Source organism: Neofelis nebulosa, chromosome 9 (assembly GCF_028018385.1).
Source record: "Neofelis nebulosa isolate mNeoNeb1 chromosome 9, mNeoNeb1.pri, whole genome shotgun sequence".
Classification (NCBI taxonomy): domain Eukaryota; kingdom Metazoa; phylum Chordata; class Mammalia; order Carnivora; family Felidae; genus Neofelis; species Neofelis nebulosa.
The window spans coordinates 18,576,768-18,598,591 of record NC_080790.1 but is presented as its reverse complement, the minus strand read 5'-3'; the positions used below and the strand labels follow the sequence as shown (position 1 = coordinate 18,598,591).

General features: G+C 47.5%; 1 protein-coding gene across 3 annotated transcripts in view; it reads right to left on the bottom strand.

Moving 5' to 3' along the window:
* KLHL29 (kelch like family member 29) overlaps positions 1 to 6,552 on the bottom strand; it is a 311,668-nt gene extending 305,116 nt beyond the window's left edge. For all 3 annotated transcript variants that reach the window (XM_058682644.1, XM_058682643.1, XM_058682645.1), the window contains exon 1: positions 5,959 to 6,552. The gene's annotated coding sequence lies outside the window, so the exon portion shown is untranslated. The remainder of the gene's footprint in view (positions 1 to 5,958) is intronic.
* Between the last annotated feature and the right edge of the window lie 15,272 nt (positions 6,553 to 21,824).

Below are 21,824 nucleotides of genomic sequence, written 5' to 3'. Positions count from 1 at the left end.
CACACCGCGGTGTACCATGAAAACAGTCATGGTCAAGTTTAGCAGGATGGGTATCTACGGCTTCTGAGGTCTCCAGGGGTTGCTGCTGCCAATTCTACTTCGCCTAAGCTCTCCTTTTGAGAACATTTCTCTAGGCCAGACACTGGGATGCACGTTTGACTGGGGTAATCTTGGCCACGATGATTCCCTTCATCTTCAAAAGACAGAATGGAGGCTTACTGAGATTAAGGATCGTTCCAAGGTCACACAGCTAGGAGGCAGCAGGGAGTGGACTTCAATTTTGACTCTAAGCCCTTGTCTTTACCCACTCTGCAATGTTGCTGCAACTCAGACAAGCCCTAAAAGCTAAACATAAGAGATTCGAGAGACTTGCCAGGAAATGTACACACAGAGAAGGAAGAAATTTCAGTCACATCTACTGCATTCTTTATTTGACTCTATTCTGTTGTCTGCATTCTCACCAAGTCTCTTAAAGAGAAGATCAGTGTAGGGGCGACTGGGGGCTCAGTTGGTTAAGCACCCGACTTGGGCTCAGGTCATGATCTTGTGGTTGGTGAGTTTGAGCCCAATGCCCAGCTCTCTGTGCTGACAGCTCAGAGCCTGGAGCCTGCTTTGGATTCTGTGTCTTCCTCTCTCTCTGCCCGTCCCCTGCTCATGCTCTGTCTCTCCATCTCTCTCAAAAATAAATAAACATTAAAAAATTAAAAAAAAAAAGAGATCAGTGTAATATGTTAGTGTAAAAAGTGGTAGAATACAGCTATCCTTCCTCTCGGTAAATATCCAAAAGAAGTGAAAGCAGGATCTCAAAGAACTATTTCTACACCCATAGACATATATTGGAAGATTCCACTTACATGAAGTATCTAAAGTAGTCAAATTTATAGAAACAGAAAGTAGAATGGTGGTTGCCAGGGACTGGGAAACGGGGAAACGGGCAGTAGATGTTTAAGGGGTAGAAGGTTCCAGTTTTGCATGATGAGAACATTCTGGATATCCATTGCACAACAATGTGGATATTAATACTACAGAACTAAACACTTAAAAGGTAAAGATGGGGGGCGCCTGGGTGGCTCGGTCGGTTAAGCGTCCGACTTCGGCTCAGGTCACGATCTCGCGGTCCGTGAGTTCGAGCCCCGCGTCGGGCTCTGGGCTAATGGCCCAGAGCCTGGAGCCTGCTTCCGATTCTGTGTCTCCCTCTCTCTCTGCCCCTCCCCCGTTCATGCTCTGTCTCTCTCTGTCTCAAAAATAATAAAATAAACATAAAAAAAAAAAGTAAAGATGGTAAACCTTATGGTATGTTTTTTTAACCAAATTTTTTTAAAAAAGAAAGAAAAGTGGCAGAATATATATTTGTATATATGTAAGTATATATGTTTTTATATATATTTATGTATATGTGTGTGTGTGTATCCTTAAAAGAGTTAATGGTTTAAAATTTTCAAAACCCTATAAATAATTATAAAAACTGATACCTGTGGGGCCAATAGCAGCCTTTGAATGTCTGGGGAGCTGAACTCTTTCTTGGCCCAAACCCGATGCCCTGCCCTAACAGTGCTCAACTGTTCTGTTCCAGCTTCTGAATCACTACATGCTACCCCAGAATACCAAGAATCTATGAACTGTCTGAATTTCATGCAGATATCCTCTCCCAAGGGAAATGAGAACTCTTCCCCTTCCCACCCTAAAGGTGGAAATGCCCCAAGACAATTAAGTTCATTTCACGAATAGCTGTGTTGCTAATGATCAACTTGCCTCACCTTCATTTGCAGCTCCAATTTCCCTGTTTTCAAAGTGATTTCTTTGAAGAAAGTACAGACTACCTTCCTGACCTAGGACTTTGGGAAAATAAGCGTGTAGCTGTTATAGGAAGAACCACAGGATTTGATTTTAGACCGGTCCTGATCTCTGGTCATTTTTGATACAACAGGCAGATAAAGAATTCTGACTCACTTTTCCTTCTTAACCAAAATTATTCAGACCATTTCTATGGTAAAATTTACTTCAGATGAAGTACTCTCCAGTGATTAGGTCATCCAATTTTTGTAGCATATTGGGAAATGACCCTCAATTTCCTGAGTATAGCAAATGACCATCTTCTGCACAAACTGCAAATATTCTCCTGGTTTCTAAACAATTTGGGTCTCCATGTGATTTATCTGTCCACAAAGGGATTTCTTATTCTCCAGTCATCTGACATGGTTTCTGCCTTGGTTTATCTTCACCTGTCACAACCTATGGCTGGATTTCTTACTTATGGTGTTTCTTCCTCCCCCTACCCCCAAGTAGGCATTTAGTTGACCGATTATAGAATCACAAGGTTGGTTATAATTCCGTTTCTCCATCTGACTTTGAACTTAAGTGTTCCAATTACTTCGCTTGATCCTAATAAGTCAGTAGCGTGCTAATGCTTGCCTTGATATTTCTGAAATATACAGGGTGTGATTAGCATGGGACTGCATCATTAGAAAGCAAAATGAAAGCGGGCGAGCAAAATCATGGCTCGCATTTAAGCAAAGCTGCCTGTTGAGTGAACTCACAATGTTACAATGATCCTAGGGACACTATATGTATAACTAAATGTATATTGTATTTGGAAAAATCCTCTGACACTCTGGAGCTGTCTGTCTTTTGCTACTAGTAGAAAAGATCCTAGAAGGATCGGCCTGGCCCAATATACAAAGTTCAGAAGTCTGTTTAAGCATATACAGCTGAAGACATAAAGAATCCTTAAACCATAATAGGGTAGGGAAAAAAATAAAATGAAGAAGGAAAAAAGGAAGGAAGGAAGGAAGGAAGGAAGGAAGGAAGGAAGGAAGGAAGGAAGGAAGGAAAGAAGGAAGGAAGGAAGGAAAATCTTTAGTCAATTCTGCTGGATTGTACTGATATGTGGGGGCCATAAAACAAGAAAGCTTTATGGTAAGCCTGTTGGAAGAAAAAAAAAATACCCATGCATACACAGATATCAAATGGGATGCTAAAAAACTACACTAGCATCAGTGGTGCTGAGGCTATTAAAATTTTTTAATCCCTTTATATCTGTGTATAACTGGGAATAGTGTAAACTTTTGGAAACTAGTAGGAAAAAAAAGGAACCAGTTTAAACTGGGAATGATATACGGCCAAATCAATTGATAAATAAAAGGAAAAAAAAGATAGCAGAACTGAAATTGATGCCAAAGATTTATAAGGTTGACTAAGTAAACAAAAATGGAATGGATCACCATGGAAATGCATGAATATTGAAATAGGCAAGATTTGAATAGACTAATGATACGCCTCACTTAGACTGACAGGTGTTGATAACAACTCTGACACTCAATCCACACCAACATCCACACTTCTAACATGTTTATTCCTAGAAAACAGGAGCTGATTTAAAGGTTCCTTTGGTAAGAGCTTCTACAAAAAATACATTTTCTAAATCTTAAAGAGACTAACTCAATTCTCATCTACTTGAAAAACAAAAAAGGGTTTTATCTATTTGCTTGCTGGATATGAGGAGCTGCAGTTAGCAGAAGTCATTCTCTTGGGCTCCAGTCTTTGTTCCAAGAAACCTCTCACAAAACTGAATTCTCACTCTGGCTTATCTCCCACACTGAGTACTTGAAGTATGACCACCACTCATTAGAAACATAATTAAAAAGACACAACACTAGATCCCACCCCCCCCCAAGCACATACAGATGAAAACCAATAATCCTTAATCTATTTGTTACCATAGCTACCATAGGATTTTTTTTTTTTAATTTCAGTACAACTCTAGGTATTTCGTTTGGATTGTTGCTTGCAAATGAAAGTTGGAGACCTATAAATTTCTGTTAACTGTGTAGAAATGGGGAGACAGAAGAAAATGTTTCTCTTAATCACAATTATGGGTTATAAGATGCTTGTACAGAAAAGTTATTAAAATTGGTGAAATGCATCAGCCCATAAACCAATTTAAATGTCATTAAATTCATATAGAGTTTAAGGACACATATGCTAGTAATTCCCTTATTTATAGCAGGATGATAAATCAAGTGCACTCAGAACAATGCATGGGACAGAGACTGTATTCATCAGTGGCACACAGCTCCATACATGTAGAAACACCTAGACTATGTGACCACTCATATACATGCATACCAACCAGCCCTTAAAAGTATTCACCTGTGCGTTACAGGGCAACGATTTCACCAGGTGCCAGGATGAGCAATCTGTAAAATTGTTCATCATCCCCCTAAGAGTGAAAAAAGTTACCTTTACACTCCCCCAATATCATTTTTTAAAACATCAGGAATGAAGTGGACTAATTAATTCTGCCATTCATCCTAAACCGAAATAATTCCTTAAATCTGCTCTCCTAGGGCTGAGCTGGACAGAAGACCACACAGCAAGGGGAGGAACTCTGTAGGGACCAGACAGATGACTTTAAAGAGACTGAAATTAGGGTAAATACAGCTGTAACCAGGACAGATCTGTCACTGCAAGAGGTGTCCAAATCCCGGCGTAGCTCGGCTGATGAGAGGCTGGAGCCTGCATCAGTGGAGCCTGACTGTCCCTGAGCTGACGAAGTGGAAGTTTCGCGGGCAGAAGCAGCAAGGCGTCCTCAACGGTCCGGTCCCTCCAGCGCCGAGGTCTCGCCTAATGCTACATAAATACCTGCGTCCACGATTCGCCCCGGGCGCGCCGCGGCGCCAGCACCGTAGGGCAGGGGAGCGTTTGCAGAGCAGCAGGGATGGTAAAGGCGGCGGCTCCTTACCCATCAGCATCCCCAGACACCCGCCAGAGGACCCGCCAACTGACCCCGTCTGCGATTGGGTTCCAGAGCCCAGGAAAGACAACTGGCTTCTCGACTGGTGGACCCAGGCATCCGAGACTTGCTCTCTTAGCCCACCCCTCCTCGGTGACGGTTGGACGCAGGCAGGCAGCGCGTCCCCGCCTTCCCCAGCCAACGCAGACCCGACCTGCCCCCGGAGCAGCCTCGGACCTGCCCCGGCTCTCGGGCCCCGGGCGAGTGCGCCCCTCCCTCGGGGCCCGGGGCCCGGGGCCCGCGCTGCCCAGCGCCCGCACCCGCGCGGCGACCGCAGAAAACCCTCGCGCTCTCGGCCCGCTCCAGGCCACGGAGACACGGACGTGAGCCCTCGGCCACCCTGCACCCCCGCCGGGGTCGGGGCGCGCGTCCACACTCCCACATTGCACACCTCGGGGTCCACACTATCCCACACATAAACAACCCCTCCCCACCCTACACCACATCCTCGTCCCTTCACCATCCCCGTGGGCTCTCTTTTCGGCGCCCCCCAAACACGCTGGCACCCATAAGGTGTTAAGGGAAGGGGGGTCACAACAAGGTCTGTGCGGGTTCCCTCCTCATGGTTTTTCAAGCTCCTCCACCTCGAAAGTTACTTCGGATTGAGTGAGGACACCTGGTCCCCAAATGCGGGGTCTGCGGACGCGAATCGGCAAAACCCCAACCCGGCTTCCGGCTGCACAGAAGCGCGCGCCTCCCCAAAGGGCAGGGCGCGCGGCCGCCCCCGGGGTCCAGCCCTTCGGTGCCTCCTCCTGGCCCCCAGCCCGGCGCGGGCCCTGGGCCGCTCTGGGGAGGTGGCCTGGAGAGGAAAGCGCACTGCCGGGCCCAGCCAGGAGGGTGCCGCGGCCGGGGTCACACTTGCCTCCAGCACCCCCGACCATCGCGACATTGGCCCTGGGCAGCCCCAGCGCATACACACCCGGGGGCAGGAAGTTTTTTTTTCCCCTCTTTTCCCCCTTGGAGCAGCGCAGGCGCAAGGGCTCCTGCAGCCTTGCGAGTCCAGACGCGGGAGGCTCCTGCCGCCGCCGCCGCCGCCGCCGCCGCGGGAGCCGAGCCCAGCGTTCCGGGTTCTCGGGCCCCGCTCCCAAGCCCGGCCCGGCCCCGCGCAGCCTCCAGGACCCAGGGTCCCCGGCGCCGCATCCTTGGCGCCCTAGCCTGGCTCTTACCTCCGGCCGCGCCGCTCCGGCCCCGGCCCGACGCGCAGAGAGCCGGGGGTCGCGGGTGGGCGCAGGAGGGCTGATGGATAGGGGACGGCGCCGGCGGGTAGCGGTAGCTGGGGCCGCTCGGGTCCTGGCCGGGAGAAACGGATCCAGGTCCACCTCCTCGCGTTCCTGCTCTCCGCCGTCTCCCCCTTTTCCTTCTCCTCCTCCTCTTCCTCCTCCTCCTCCTCCTCCTCCGCCGCCGCCGCCTCCCGGCAGCCCAGGGAGGATGCCCGGGAGAGGGAAGTCAGTCCTTCTGCCTGTCAGCCTGTGCGGCTACGCGCGGCGCGGCGCGGCTCTCACCGAGGCGGCGGCGGCGGCGGCGGCTCCGGCAGCATCGCCCCCGCCCTCTCCCCGCAGCCGCGGCGGCCGCGGGGCTGGGGCTGCTCCGGGCTCGGGGCTCGGGCTCCGGGCGGGGGCTGCGCTCAGGCGCGGCGGCCGCCGGGGCTGCGGGCTGGCGCTGCGGAGCCGGGGCCGGGGCTGGAGCTGCAGCTAGATCCGCGGCGGCGGGGACGGCGGCGCGGGGGCTGGCGCGGCCGCGGCGCGGGGACCATGCTCCCTTCTGGCTCGCTCCGCTCCGGGTACCGTCTTCTTTAGCTGCGAGGGAGGCGGGCTTCGGCGCGCAGCCAGGGGCGGGCGGAGCCAATCACGGGCGCCGGAGTGGGCGGGGGTGGAGGGTGGGGGAGGCGGGGCGCCCCCGGCCGGGCACCCGGCGCTGCTCCCCGGGCCCGAGGGATCCCCGGCAGTGGCGCGCCCGGCCCGGGCCGGAGTGCCGGCGGGTGTGTCCGTGCGTCCGTCCGCCGCCCCCGCCCTCCTCCCTCCCCCCAGCGGCGGCTCCCGGCGCGCCCGGCTCGGCGGCCGCGCCCGTTCGATGCGCCGTGCGTGGTCCCGGCTGCTCGGCCCCGACCTCCCGGCCCCGCCGTCCCCGGGTTGGTGGACGCGGCCGAGGCGAGCTCCTCGGCTGCTCTCAACACCTGAGGAAACTGGCGGAAAAGTTTGAGAACGAAAAGTCCAATCGTCTTTCAGCTTCCGCCCTCCCTAGGACACTCCAGCCACGGAAGGGAGCAGGAATTGTTCAAATCTCCGAAGAACCACGACTAGCCCAGCCCGCCCGTCCAGACCACAGGCCCCCTCGTCCGTGCACTCGACTCTCCTCAGTGCACGCGGACTTTCCTGTTTACACTGACCCACTCGAATCCACTCGACCTCGCTGTTTAGTCAGCCCTTACTCAGGCCACACCAGCCTTGCTTGTCTACACACCCGTCCCCCTCTCACGGTCTACACCGACTTTCTCAGCCCCTTCACCTTTCTGTCTACACTTGCCGTCCACACAGATCCTAACGTCAACTCTAACAGGAAAGGTTTGGCTGGAGGCCCGTGGCAGCCCCCAGTGCGGACTTTTCCATTAGGCCAGAACATTCCATTTCAGCACCAGCCTTCCCTGGTAACTCTCTAGCTCTGGTTTTTATTCCCTGACCTCTCCCTCCTCCCCTACCTCCCCCTCGTCTGGTTTTGAATTTCAGAGGAAATATATCCCCTACCCGCAGTCTAAATGTAATGTTTGTGGATTTCAACCTCCTCCCCCCACCCCACCCCACCCCCACCCCCACCCGGCTCTCCCTAGTGAAGCTGTGGATGCCTGAGGCCTGGGTAGCAATTGGGGAGGGGTGTGGTAAGGCGGGGAGCGGCGGGCTTCTGGGCTGGAACTGGGAGGAGCCGGCCCGGGGCGGGCTCTGCCGGGCCCCGCCCCCATCCGCTGGGGCCGCGGGAGCACTCGGTCCGCAAATCCCCTGCGCTCGGCTCACTCCTGTGATGTCTGAATCCAGGCCTCTGCTCTCCTTGGCTGTAAACTCAGTGCAGGGATTGTGTCTTCTTTAATATCTTGTGGGAAGCAGAGTACAGTGTGGCGGCTGATAAATAATAAATAATAATAATCTACTGAGGGTAGCAGGAGGACTGTCAGCGAAAGGGAATGAGGACACCAGGGAGATGGCACTTTGGTGTCAGAGTAACTGCATTTCCTGCAAGAAGAAAATGTGGAGTAAAGTTCTGGTGTGTGAAGCCTGAGGACAGGGGAGGGGACAAGGCAAGGCACTGCAGGGAGGAATCCACCCGTGATGAGGAGGTCAGCTGGGCAATCCGGTGTCTCTTCAAGAGAGTGCCTGATGGAGGGTGCCTGGGAGGGGAAGCAGTGGGGGGGGGGGGGGGAGTAGGGGAAGGAGAGCTTCCCAAGGGTTCTCAACAACACCTGAAGGGGAAGAGGTGGCTTGAATGCTAAGTTCTTAAAATGGTGTATAAAAAGTGATTGGAGAGTAATGTAGATAAGAAAATGGAGAAAAAGGCATTACTTGGGATTTTTTAAAAGACAGGTAACAGGTAACAACAGGTAACACCTCAAGCAATGTAAGGCAAAGAAGAGGGGAACAAAGGCCCAGGGTGAGTTCTTGTTCATTCATGTTGTAGGAAGCCACCCTCTAAATGATCCACATGATTCACTACGTACGAGCAAAAGCAGGAATCCCCTCAGCGGCTACGTTCCGGAGCAGTGGCATGTAGGACAGCTGTACGCGTTATAGAAGTGTAGTCTGGGTGCGCAGGGTCTGGGGTAGGTCGACTTCCGGCGATCTGAGGCACTCCTAATGTCTTACAGACAGTTTTGAATGATCCTCAAATGAAAGAAGGAAATACTCCAAGAGCTCTTCCAAAGCTACATCTTTCTAGGTGAAGGTATGAGGATTCTCCCGGTTTGCCTGCTGACTTTATCAAAGGAGAGAGTCCTTGCTGAATCCCCATCTACACAGAAGAAGACAACTTTTGGTCTCTGTGATGCTGAAGATGTCAGTTCCAGAGTGTTGCAACACCTCCAGGGCTCAAGGTAGATAATGGCTCACTGGGGGTGCCAGCTTGTCAGTAGAATGGGAAAGGATCACACAGGGCTTGTCTACCCTCCCTCCAACCCACCCTCCTTTCATCCCGAGAGCCTCAATGCAAATAAGGATGTCCAGGGTCTGAAGCCAAGATCTTCCTCTGCAGTGGGGCTCTCCCCTGGTGGGACTGTTCAATTTGGACATAGCTGCCTTTGAAGGCCCAGACATGAGCTCCATTTCACCTGCAGCACCGTTGTCCGTGTTATCGGCCCCAATTCCCCCAGGGTCTTGGCGACACATGCTGGACCTGCTTTGTGTAGTGTAAGGGAACTCCTATCTTTCTCCATAGATCTTGCTGATGTCTGGGATCTGTTCTGGGTCATTCACTGTCCTGCTCTGTAGTGTATGGAATCCATGGTTGGCAAGGATCTCGCTTCATGGTAAGTGGGATTTGTTGGGTGTTGCGCATGGAAACTTCTTCTGCCCGGGTCCAAAATTTCTCCATGAAGCACAGGACCAGCCATGTGGAATGTGCTTCAAAAGGCAGCCCTCTCTGTTCTGACAGACATGCCCCAAGCTGGGCTCTGGGATCAGGACTAACGTGAAGGAGTGGACTTGTGGCGCACAGGGAAGTAGAATGGAATGTTCTAGAGCATCTATTCCCCTGTTATATGTGCCATCAGTCAGGCCAGGGCTGTGCACTGGAAGGGCTACTACTGTCCCCCGGAGAGGCAGCAGAGGAAGCCACATCAGAACTGCCTCGAGCACCCACTGTGACTGAGATAAACTTCCCTCCTTATTCGCATTTATAATAGTAATCGCAACAAAATGATCATTTATTTGGGGGCTACTACATCGTAAGTGTTTTACCAGATATTCTACCCACGAAATCTTGTTGGTCATCACAGCAACCTGTGGAGTTAGTGTTACCAGCCCCAAAAGCTGAGTCACGGAGAGGGTAGGTGATCTCCTGAAACCACATATCCCATAAATGGGCAAGCTGGAATTTGAGCCTGGTTGGTTGATTCCAAAGCCTCTGTTCTCTTCACCACACTCAACACATGAATGCAATTTCTTTTGTCATTAGCCTGGTGATTTTCCCTTGGAGCACACAGTGGATGCTGATTTTGCCTTTCTCAGCAGCTGGTCCTGGACCCAGACCTGGAAATCAGTCTTGGGATACAGAGGACTGAGATAGAAGAGGGAAAAACATCACTTTGATTGCTGGACACACAGGTCACTTGGAAGGGTGGACGCCTCATCAGAAACCCTCAGGTCTGAGAGGACATCTGTTTCTAGGAGTGTAGTGGGTGTAAACAGAGCAGGAGCCAGCTTTTCTGTTGGTTGGGATTTTGTATTTGCTGTTTTGTTTTTCTAACATTATTCTCCACTTAAACTACCCCCATTTGACATCAAAAGCATTCATAAATCCTATATAAGTCATTGGCCCTCCAGTGCTTAATCGACCCATAAAAATCTATTTAGCACCTACTGTGTGTCCAGCATTTCAACCCCATGGTGTTGATTAAAGCAGGAAGCAAGAAGTCACAGCTGCTGAATTTTCACTGTAGCCACCCTGCTTTTTGATGTGTCACAAAAGCACATGCTCATCATTCAATCAGCCGTTTGTTGAGGACCTCCTGCACACTCAGCTCTGTATTGGGTGCTCCAGAATACAGGGAAGATGTAATGAGACGGTTTGTTTCCCAAAAGGGGTTGAGGCAGCTGAATACCATACTTGGTTCTCGTTCTTGACAGAGGTTAAGGTAAGAGTGGTTGTTATCAAGAAACATAACTTAGTGATCAGTTGTGAGGAAAAGACTATAAGTGCTGTAGGGTCTAGGGGGTGCCTGGAAGAGCTGGGAGGGTCAGGATGGCTTCCTGGAGGAAGTCAGCCTCAGATTGGACTTGAGGAGTGAGGAGGTTTTCATGGGAGGCAGAGGAGCACAGACCAGCCAGAACAGAAGGCAGGGCCTGGGAGGGCAGAGGAGGTAGGATCCCTCAACTGGGGGACTCATGGTATGATAGTTTCTGCAACATGACTTGTTGTTAACAGTCATTTCCTTTGGGTGGAAATGATAGTGTATTTTCCTTCTCTGCCCAAATCAATGGACCATTAGATTCTAAGATTCAGACTAAAGCCAGTGATCTCTCTCTCTCTCCTCTTTTTTCATTCTCGATGGCAGGAATTCAGCACCTTTTTTTAGTACCATTTTTTTTTTGCAGGTGGCAGAGTGCTAATTAGAGCCACTAACAATTTTCCTGGGTGGTTCTGACTCCCAAACTGTCAGGAAACACTGCTTGGACGTTTTAAGAGAGCAACTGTCCCCATTGATGAAGAGATTCTTCAAACAAGGTGGTCAAAGAAATGGATTTAATTGTTCCTCCCTACATGTTTATTGGGTAGTGAATTGTTGACCTTTTTCGATATTTAAGAAGGGGCCAGTGTTTTCCCCATGAGAGTGAAAAAAGAAAACCCAGAGAAAATTCAGAGAGTGAAATGATTGGTAGGATAGGTTGTAAGGAGAGTTTTGTTGGAGTGTTAGAGTATTCTTTGACTCACTGAAGCAGGTTCACTAAAGGGAAAATTCCGGAGACATGGGAGAAGGATGCATCCTGATAGTTCTTTGCGTACACATATTTTTGAGCTGTTTTTGAGAATAAAGAGGTAAAGGGCCTGCCTGTTCCCTGTTTGACTCCAGAATCCACTGGTGCCACTGTCTTTGATCTCCTTCTGAGTTTTCAGTAGAACTTAGGGCTAGGACCATGTCATTAGTGTGGTCACTTTGAAGCCCTGAATTGGGCCAGAGGCAGGACAGTGACCGTCCAGGGCAGGTGACTGCCCTGCTTTGACTATCTCCAGGACACAGACCCTCATGCTCTCTGCCCTCTGCCGGGACTCAGGCTGCCCAAGAGGGCATCACAGTCCACGTGGGCTGTGGGGGGAGCACAGTCAGAGGCAGAGGGATCATAATTCAGAGCCTTTGGTAGCAAATCCCATTTTCATTAGCTATTTAATGAGCATGGTCAGGTCCACGGCTCTGACTCAGGAGTTATTATTTATTTCCACGTCCCCAGAGCTGAGGCTGCCTGTCATGTTTGCAAAAGCAAAAGGCAGCCCCTCCTCCAGGGGACAAGTTCACTCTTCTCCCCAAAGACAGAGGTGTTGGGAATGAAGCTCCACATACTCTTGGAATCTGAGATATTTGATGTATCTAATAGTTTCAGATATTTTGGAATATGTGACCCTGTATTTCATCTTCACACTTCTCCCCACTAATGTTTGTGAAGCTGCATACACTTTCTGTGAAGCGGGTCTGGGAGGAAGAATTTGTAGGAGGAGGGATCTGTGAGGTCATGTCCAGTGGAAACATGATTGTCAACACTTTGGCCCCAGAGGCTCTGTCCTCAGGGAACTGGAGGCAACAAGGAAGTAAAAAGCAATAGGGCCTGAACTCAGGGTACCTACAGAATATTTACTATGGGCCTTAAATATAGCCCAAAGTCAGTGATAACAATCATCATCTGGTCCGGGTGCATCTTGCTGTAAGAAAATATGATATATGAAAATTCAAAATGATTTAACAGAAGGGCTTGCCAGTTTGCATTCCAAAAGGACGTATGGGCTTCCCTAAGTGAAGCTTTCCCCTTTGATACATAATCTGTGGCTGATTTATTAGAAATTCTGTTCATATCCAACTGGTCAAAAACACATTCATTTATTTTTATTTACTTAAGGCTTGTCACCTACTTACTTTCAGGTCTTGAGCAACTTACAGGTTAAAACATGGGGCAAAAGGAGACATTTAGGAAAGAAATAGAACAGACAGAATCCAAAGGGAGGAGGTGGGGTTAGAGACATCAAGCATACAAGATGAATGGGTTCTACAATTAGGCTCTCTAAGGAAAAAAAAGGGCACATGTGCTAGGTTACCTGAAGGCACATTTGTATCAGGTAATAAAAGATGTTTTGAATAGAAACTACTTAAAAATCAGAGACTGTTATAAATTGAAGAATGTAGTATTGTTGAGATAAAAGGTTTCTCCTCTAGACTTTTGGAGACAAACGTGGAAAAGTGTAACACTACAGGCCTGTTATGTTAACATTTTTCACTACTTCTAAACCTTTGAAAAATATTTACCCGACGATTTCATTAAAAAAACATTTCAATCCTTTATAGATTTACTTATTGCCAATTCAGGGAAAGGGCTGCAAATCAGACACGTTTCCTTTAGGTGGCTGTGAATTTTCCTAGAAAGCAACAAGTATCTTCTGGCTAAAGTCTAAACCCCTGATAATGTCAATGTAGCTTTAGGTCAATTTCAAAATTAGCCAGAGAGTTCTGGCTAATGTAAAATTTCACTGAAAACAACCAGAACTTAAACATGAGAAGAGGTGGGTTAAAAAACCTAGGAGGGCTTGGAGGGAGTCAGAACAATATTTCGGATCTGAAATATTTTATACCAATCTGCAGATACACACACACACACACACACACACACACACACACACACACACATATATATATATATCTTAATGTTTATTTTTTATTTTTGAGAGAGAGACAGAGCGTGAGCAGAGGAGGGGCAGAGAAAGAGGGAGACACAGAATCTGAAACAGGCTCCAGGCTCTGAGCTGTCAGCACAGAACCTGACATGGGGCTTGAACTCGGGAACAGTGAGATCATGACCTGAGCTGAAGTTGGTCACTTAACCGACTAAGCCACCCAGGTGCCCCCCTGTACTTAGGGTTTTAAAAGGGTTGCAGATATGACCTCAGCATTATAATCAAGGCTCTTTTTCCTGGGAATGAAGATTAACATGTGGTTGTAGATGTGCACATGTTGTTCAAAAGCAACAGAGATGTTAGCTGGGGTGACAGTATATGAAATAATGACATAGTGCTGATGAAAATATCAACAATAGCTGATATTAGCTTAGCACTTACTATGTGCTGGACACTGTTCCAAGTCTTGAAATCTCCTTTTAAAATTGTTTCTTGTGTTCCTTACAACAAAGGATATGAAAATTGGTGAATCATGAGCCCAAGCATTTTAATGCAGACACATAAAGAGACAGGCAGATGCCCCTGTTGTCAGTATGGAATCTGATGCAACCCATGGCCAGATGGGAGATACAGCTGGCTCGTTCTGGACACATGCTTCAAAACCAGAATCAAAGTTGGATGTCCTGTTGTGCCTTTTCACGACCTAGGCATATAGCAGGTACCTGGCCCTGGAAAGCTCTGGGTGTACCTCTCCTGGCAGGGAAGTCTGACTGAAAAGACCCTGGAAGGTAAATTTAGAATGAGAGGGAGAAGCCCAACTGTATCAGTTATCTATGGCTGCATAACACATTTCCCCAAAACTTAGCAGCTTACACAACATCTACCATCTTACCCAGTGTCTGATGGTCAGGAATCCAGGAGCAGCATGACTGGGTGGTTCTGGCTCAGGATTTCTCATGAGGCTGAAGCTACGGTTATCTGAAGGCTCCACTATGGCAGCAGGATTTGCTTCCAAGCTCACTTGCATGGCTGTTGGCTGGAGACCTCAACTCCTTGCCATGTGGCTTTCTTGATAGGACTGCCTCAAGACCTGGCATCCAGTTTCTCCTTGAATAGAAAGTGATGAGAGCGAGTGAGCAAGAGAGAGAACACAGGACAGAAACTGCCATGTCTTTTATAACTTAATCTCAGATGGGCAATATGGACCAACAGAAGTTTAGTGTGAGAAGGGACACAAGGCTGTGCATACCAGGAAGTAGGATCACTGGGAGCCATTTTGGAGGCTGACTACCACTGCAATGGTCTTAGCCCCCATGATTTCCACACAGGGGATAAGTGGACATGGTAGGACGTATTTTACTGGTTTTCAGTAATTCAGGCTTCTGAAGGTCTACACAAAATCAGAGAATATGATGTGAGACTCCAAAAGGGAAGATGTCTCAAGAATTCTTATTGATAGAATTCTTACAGTATAATTGCAAGTGCTCTCGAAGAAAAATGATAAGGCGAGAGCAGCTGTTGATGAAAGCAGAGTGGCGGTTGGGAACCTCACCTTCGAGTGCAGCTGGCAAAGGAGAGAAGGGGCATCAGTTTAGTAGAGTCACATAGACTCTACGAAGTCTAATTACTGAGGGCAGCAACATTGTAAGGGTAACAAAAAGAGCTTTTCTTATTTGACAGGAGAAGAACATCAAGAAAGGACCCGACCAGTGATTGTGGGAAGTTGTCTCCTACTAAACATTTCTGTAGAGCAAACTCTTGCTGAGAATCACTATGTACCAGGCAAAGTGCCAGGTGCCGAGGATACAAAGATAATAATTAAGAAGAGGTCTCTGCCTTCGAGGATCTCCCAGTCTAACAGAAAGACACTCCTATAAACAAATGCCATACAGCAGGATCAGTGCCATAATGAGATGTAGTGCAGGTAGAGCAGGGACATTAGGAGAGATACTGCCAGTGCTACTTGAGGGCAGGCAGGTCAGGGAAGGCTGTACAGAAGAGATTACACTTGAGCTGAGTCCTGAAGGATGAGCAGGATTTTGCCAAATGAACAGTAGGAGGAAGATGAGAACAAGAATGGCCAAAAACACAGACGTGCGCAAGCAGGGCAGGCCGGAGAAGCTGCTGGTGTTTCATAAAATTAGAGCAAGGTGGAGAGTGCAGATGGGCTAGAGAGGCTCTGCACTGGGGGTGCACAGGGCAGTGTTGGTCTAAGTGGGGTCCTACCCCTGGGAGGCTTCTGAAAATGCAGACTCCCCCAAGCCCAATCCTATGTCCACATCAACAGATTGTTCACCTTAACCATTTTCTCTTCTTCCTGGATTAGACTACATTTCCCAGTTTCCTTTGCAGTCAGACTACACTTCCCAGGCTCCTTTGCAGTTGGACTACACATCCCAGCCTCCTTTTCATTTAGACTATATTTCCCAGTCTTCTTTAGAGTTAGGTGCACTCATGTCAATGGAATATGAATGGAAGTAAATACGTGCCATTTCCAGACCTGACCCATTAATATCTGCCCCGAATGTTCTCCATTACCTTGTCCTTCTCTCCATGTAGATGAAGGTAAGCACAGGGATCTTGGAAGCCACATGTTGAAGAAGGCAGCGCAACAACACTGAGGAAGCCCTGGGTCTCTGCATTATTGTTTAGAGAGGGTTGCTCACTGATCTGAAACACCAATATTTGAGCTTCATGGGAATAAGAAATAAAACTCTATTGTGCCTGAGCAATTCTAAATTTTGGGGTTTGTTTGTTTTTGCAGCTAGTGTTACCCTGACTAATACAGCAGTTGACTTGACTTCTGACAGAGGAATTCTCTGGAGAATCTGCCTTTTTAACAAGTACCCCAGAGAAGTTTGAGAGTCACTGATGTAGGGCAAAGAGGAGCCCACCACTCGTGAGTGGCAGACCAAGTAACATGATGCTATTTGCATTCTGGAATGGCAGTGAGAAAGCAGAATTTTACCTCTTTCTTCTTTGCCAAGGAGAGCAATCTACTGACTAAAAAGAAAAAGAAAACTGTGGTAAGAGAAAATTGAAGTTCAAGATGAGTAAAGAGATTATAACAAGCGCCAACCTGCTGTAAATGAGCTCAAGTCTCTTGGCCGGGACAAATTACACTCCAGGGAGTAGAGAACTCACCACTGACGCTGTAGAGTCTCTGCTGATAATCTTTAAGAAGCATGGAGACTGGGAGAGAAAATGGAACACTTGAGAAGCAAAAAATGTAGCTTTTCTTAATGGGGGGAGGGGATGATTCTGCACATTACAAAAGGGGGGCTATCCTACCCACGTCATTCAGCTGAGTATTTAAGGTTGATTTGTGAGCACATGAAAAATGGAGAATCCTCTAGAAGCCCATGTGGCTTCTTAAAGAGCAAGTCACAACAAGGTAACGATATTCCCAGTTTGGTGATAGGCTTGCTAGATTACTATGTCAGGGAATTGTATTAGTTAGGGTAGAGGCAAAGCATACCTCAGCTCAGTATTTGTCAAGGAATCTCATGAGAAATTTGTGCACAAGACAAAGCAAATTGTAACTTTAGCTGGTACGCATAGTAGGTGAATTTAGAACTGTTTCATGGCCATACCGAAAGATGCTGATCCACCTGTGTGAAAGTAAATCTCTAGTGAAAGGCCACAATTGTGGTTCCATCTGACACTTTTACTGGTGATGCAGACATAGATAACTTGGTGAATAGTTAACCAATCTTCAGGTGACATGTGGAGAATACATTAGTTGGCATAACAAGGCCCAAGGAATAGGCCGGGGCACCAAGATATGAGATGAAAGAGACGAATGGTAGGATCAAGCATGCGGGTCCAAACAATCTACCTGCACGGGTTCAGGGCTAAAGATGTAGTAGCTTCGGTTTGAGAGAAAAATACGGGAATGTGGCACCAATGGGCGGTGTGGTTCAGCTGCTCAAAGCCCAGAATGGACTCAGAGATTCGCTGTGAGGCCTCTGGGCTTAGCTGAGTCCTGTGTGCGGTTATCTGAAGGGTGACAGGAGCAGAGGGGCCCATGCAGGTTTCACGGGGTCTCTGCTGGGCCGATTTTGGGTCCATGTGAGCATGGACTCCCTGCAACCATCTTGCTGCTGTCCCAAGGGATGGGCTGCTCGGGAGACAGGAGCACCTGTCAAGGGACATGACCAAGTGGAAAGAGAAAGTCCCTCAGCAGGACATCATGGAAGGAATGAAGGGTATTTGACCACTAAATGAATAAATAAATAAATAAATAAATAAATAAATAAATAAATAAAAAGTAAAAGTCCCTCCAAATATTAGTAGCTGCTAATACTGGCTGTCATTTTTTTTTTTTTTTTTGAGAACTTAAAACGTGCCAGGCCCAGTGCTAAGTGGGCTCAAAAGCTCTGTATTAGTTTCCTTTTGCCGCTGTAACAAATTACTAGAAAATTAGTGGCTTAAAACAATACAAATGGTTCTGGAGATCAGAAGTCCAAAGTCACAGTGTCTGTAGGGCTATGTCCCTTCCGGAAGTTCTAGGGGAGGATCCTTTCTCTTGCCTTTTTCGGCTTCAAGAGCCTGTCCGCCTTCCTCGGCTTCTGGCCCCTTCCTGCGTCTTCAAAGTCAGCATACCGTCTTCAAATCTCTGTCTACCCTTCTTTCTCTCTGCTTCTGGTATCATATCTCTTCTGACCTTGATCCTCTTACTTCCCTCTCTGAAGGACCCTTGTGGTTATATTATTTTGGGCTCACCCAGATAATCTAAATTCAACTCCCCATCTCAAGGGCCTTAGCTTAATCACATCTGTCAAGTTCCTTTTGCCTTGCAAGGTACCATGCCCACAGGTTTGGGAGAACGGGACGATGACATCTCTGTGGGGGTGGGGGAATTCTCATTGTGTCGACCACAAGCTCGTTTTGTGTATATCGTCTCATTTAATTTAATCCCTCACTGTCTTGAAGATTTGGGCATTAGTTCCACTTAACAGATGGAGAATCAGAGCCGCAGGAGGGTTAAGTAACACACTGCACCACCGTAAAACAGTGCGGCTGGGCTTCGAACTGGGAGCTGACTCTAAAAGCTGGGATTGTTACCAGCCTGATGCTGCAGTGCATGTAATATTATCATTCTTAGAGCCCATAATTCTGAGCACTAATAATCATTTTTATTTAATGGTGTTAATTTAGTGGTGACATTAATGCAGCTTGTTTTTCTAAAATGTCACCTAAGTCAGACATTTCCAGCGACTCTGAAATTTAACTGGCCTCCCCTGGTTTCTCCTCAGCATCCCCAGCCTGTAGCAATTCCCCCTCCTGGATTTTGTCACCTTGGGCCTCCTCAGCTACAGGAGTTTGGAACAGTGTTATTTTCTGAATTCAGATCTGACAATCTTTGTAGACTAAAGGTTACACAGCTGTAAAAGTTTGTTTTTAACCCAAAGTAACAGCATTGTCAGGGAGAGTGTAAAGAGATTCCCAGAAATGCAGGTTAAGAACCTAGCGATTCAGCAAGGCAGCGGGAGCAGCATTGCGGCGGTGGCATTTAGGTCCCAGGGCAGACGTAAAAGTGGCAGCATCTGGTTGAAGCCTGCTTTCCCCCAGCACTGGAGCTCAGTCCCTGCAGCGATGGGCAGTGGAGGTTTCTCCTGCTCAGGACTTCTGGGCTGGAACATTTCTTCCAACATCTGAACATCCACAGCCTCATCCACCCCACTGTGAAACTGAGAGAGAGAGAAGCCAGTGGCCCTGTTTACACATGAGACCCTGAGGCTCAGAGCTGTGCGCCAGGTCACCTGACCAACTCGTGGCAGAGACTGGACCCAAAGTCAAAGGTCCCGGCTTCTAGTCCTGGCTCTGCCACTAGCTGCCGCTCTGGGACAATGAGTGCAGCAATGAGCATGTCATGCCTTTCTCTGGTCATCCTTCCAGGGTACTCCCAGTTGACCATTAGGAACACAGTGTGTCGTCACTGTCTGCACCCCACCTGTAGCCAGTTCTCACTGTGCTTGATGGTGTCAGGCTGGGCCCTGGGTCAGAGCTGAGTTGGGGTGAGCTGAGCCTAGCTTGGCTGGAGAGAGGCCCCGGGCACATGTTGGGGAGGGGGTCTCCGATGACACCAGGAATTATTTGCCAGCAAGAGATTCCACAGGGTAGAGGAAGGGCTTGGCTGGGGGTGGACCCTGTGAACTGACTGGGATGCTGAGCCGTGGCTGTTTGGCTGGAGAGGACAGAATGGCCCCGAGTCCATGGGGTCCAGTTCTATTCAATTGCTGGGACCCAGCTGGCCCTCCTGGCAGGTGGTTTCTAGACGGTTCATACAGCAGTGTGATGCTGGCTTTTATCAAGCTTATGCAATAAGGGTGGTGTTGATTGGGCACCTTAGAGTCTAGAAGGAAAGGTTTTGAATAAATTGTTTATGCACCGGGCTAGAATGGACAGAAACTGCCCTTACTAAAAACCTATTTTATGCCTGGTACTGGCTGGGTGTTCACTGACGCTTAGTGAAACATTTCCCAACAGGAGGCTTGATTTCTTATAAGTAACATTCTGTTGCTGACTTGCGCTCTTTGTTTAGCTTGTGGTCCACTAGGATTCTTAGATCTTCTTTTCTCCACACTTGCACCTACCTTTTGTATAGTTGCCATCTTTCCCTGGAATATTTCCTTCTCAACACTCAACATTCCTATGATAAAAGGGTGGAGACAGAGGAAATAATTTTTTAAATGTTCAGTCGATTTTGTTTTTTTCCTTTTTTCTCCCAAACAGTTCTATTGAGTTATAATTTACAGACCATAACATTTACCCATTTTAAGTGTGCAATTCAATCAATTTTAGTAAATTTACAGAGATGTGCAACCATCACCACAAGCCATTTTAGAACATTTCCATCACCAGAGGGAATAATTTAAGGGCACAATACAAGAAATATGGGTTTATTCAACCTGCTTGAACATGCATTTCTGAAATTATTGTACTTAAAATCTGTCAGCAAATTTTGAGTTACTTCATGGTATACTTTTGCAAAAAAAGCAAAATGAAGTGGAAGGAAGAATTTCTGTGCCTGAAATCTTAAGAAACCATTATCCATTTTGCAGATCACTTCATTAATAAACAGATTATTACAAAAGTAATTATTTTAGAGATGGCAAGTGCCATTAGCTAATACTATGTTGTTGTCTACTGGGACTTATAAAAAGTCTTTTTAATTTGCTCTTCAGAAATCACTTACACCCACAAAACCACTTCAGTCAATGAAATACATCTAGGTATGGGCAAACCTTAGTTACCATGGCAAAAACAACTTTATCTTTTTACCTTTTTAATTTGCTTCCAGTGAGATTTTCTTTCCTCCCCAGAAATCCCTATTTTTGGAAGGGCTTGTCTGGTGAAGCCCATCCCTCTGGAAAAGCGGCCACCCCTCTGGCATGGAAGGCACCATTCAGCAGTCTTCTGATCCTTTAGGGGTGACACATACACTCAATAATGAATGCCCGGATGGTTTTGTTGTAAGTACCCATTTTTGAAAGCCCAATAGTTAGAAGGTTCAGAATTGGCTGCTGGCTCTTCTGTTAGGTACCTTTGCTTGGATGGGCTGACCCCTCTAATAGGAATTATTGGATGGGGTAAACCCCTTTTCTTCTAATCTTACGTTCTGTCCTCCTTATGCTATGAATCCATTGAACATAGAGAATGGTTTATCCCCAAGTAGAAGAGAAATCATTCTTCCAATAAAGGCATAGGAAAGGCACGATCCTAGGTTGGAAGCTCTTAAAATGCTCTCAAGTTCTATTTGTAAGAGTGTATTGGGGTTAAACGCTGTACTGCTGTCTGATTTTTGTTAGAAAGAGACAAACGCCCAGAAACAAAATTGCATCAGAGACTTACTTAGTATTTATTTGTAAGATTAAAATATGAAGTCATTATACATTCAGAGAAGTGCACAATATTAAGGATGCCTCCTGATAAATGTTTACATAGGGAACACACTCTGATCAAGACAGAGAACACTGCACACAGTCCTAAAGTCCCCGTGTGCCCTGCCCAGCATTCCCTCCACTGGGACACTCTGTTGACAGAGTAGTCTACATCTATCTTCTGTCAAAAATATATTTGTGTTGCCATATAAATGGAATCACACAGTTCAGTAGACCCCTCTTCTCCATGGTTTCACTTTCTGAGGCTTCTATTTCTGTGGTTTCAGTTACTCAAGGTCAACTGGTGTCTGGAAGAAGATAATCCTCCTGACATACCGTTAGAAGGTCAATAACAGCTGAATGCTACGTCATAACACCTACATCGTGCCCCTCATTTTATCTCATTACATGGACATTTACTCATCTCATATCATCACAAGAAGGATGAATCCAGTACAATAAGCTATTGAGAGAGAGAGAAACAGAGAGAGGGAGAGACCACATTCGCATAACTTTTTATTATAGTATATTGTTATTACTCTCATATCTTATTATTAGTTATTGTTATTAAT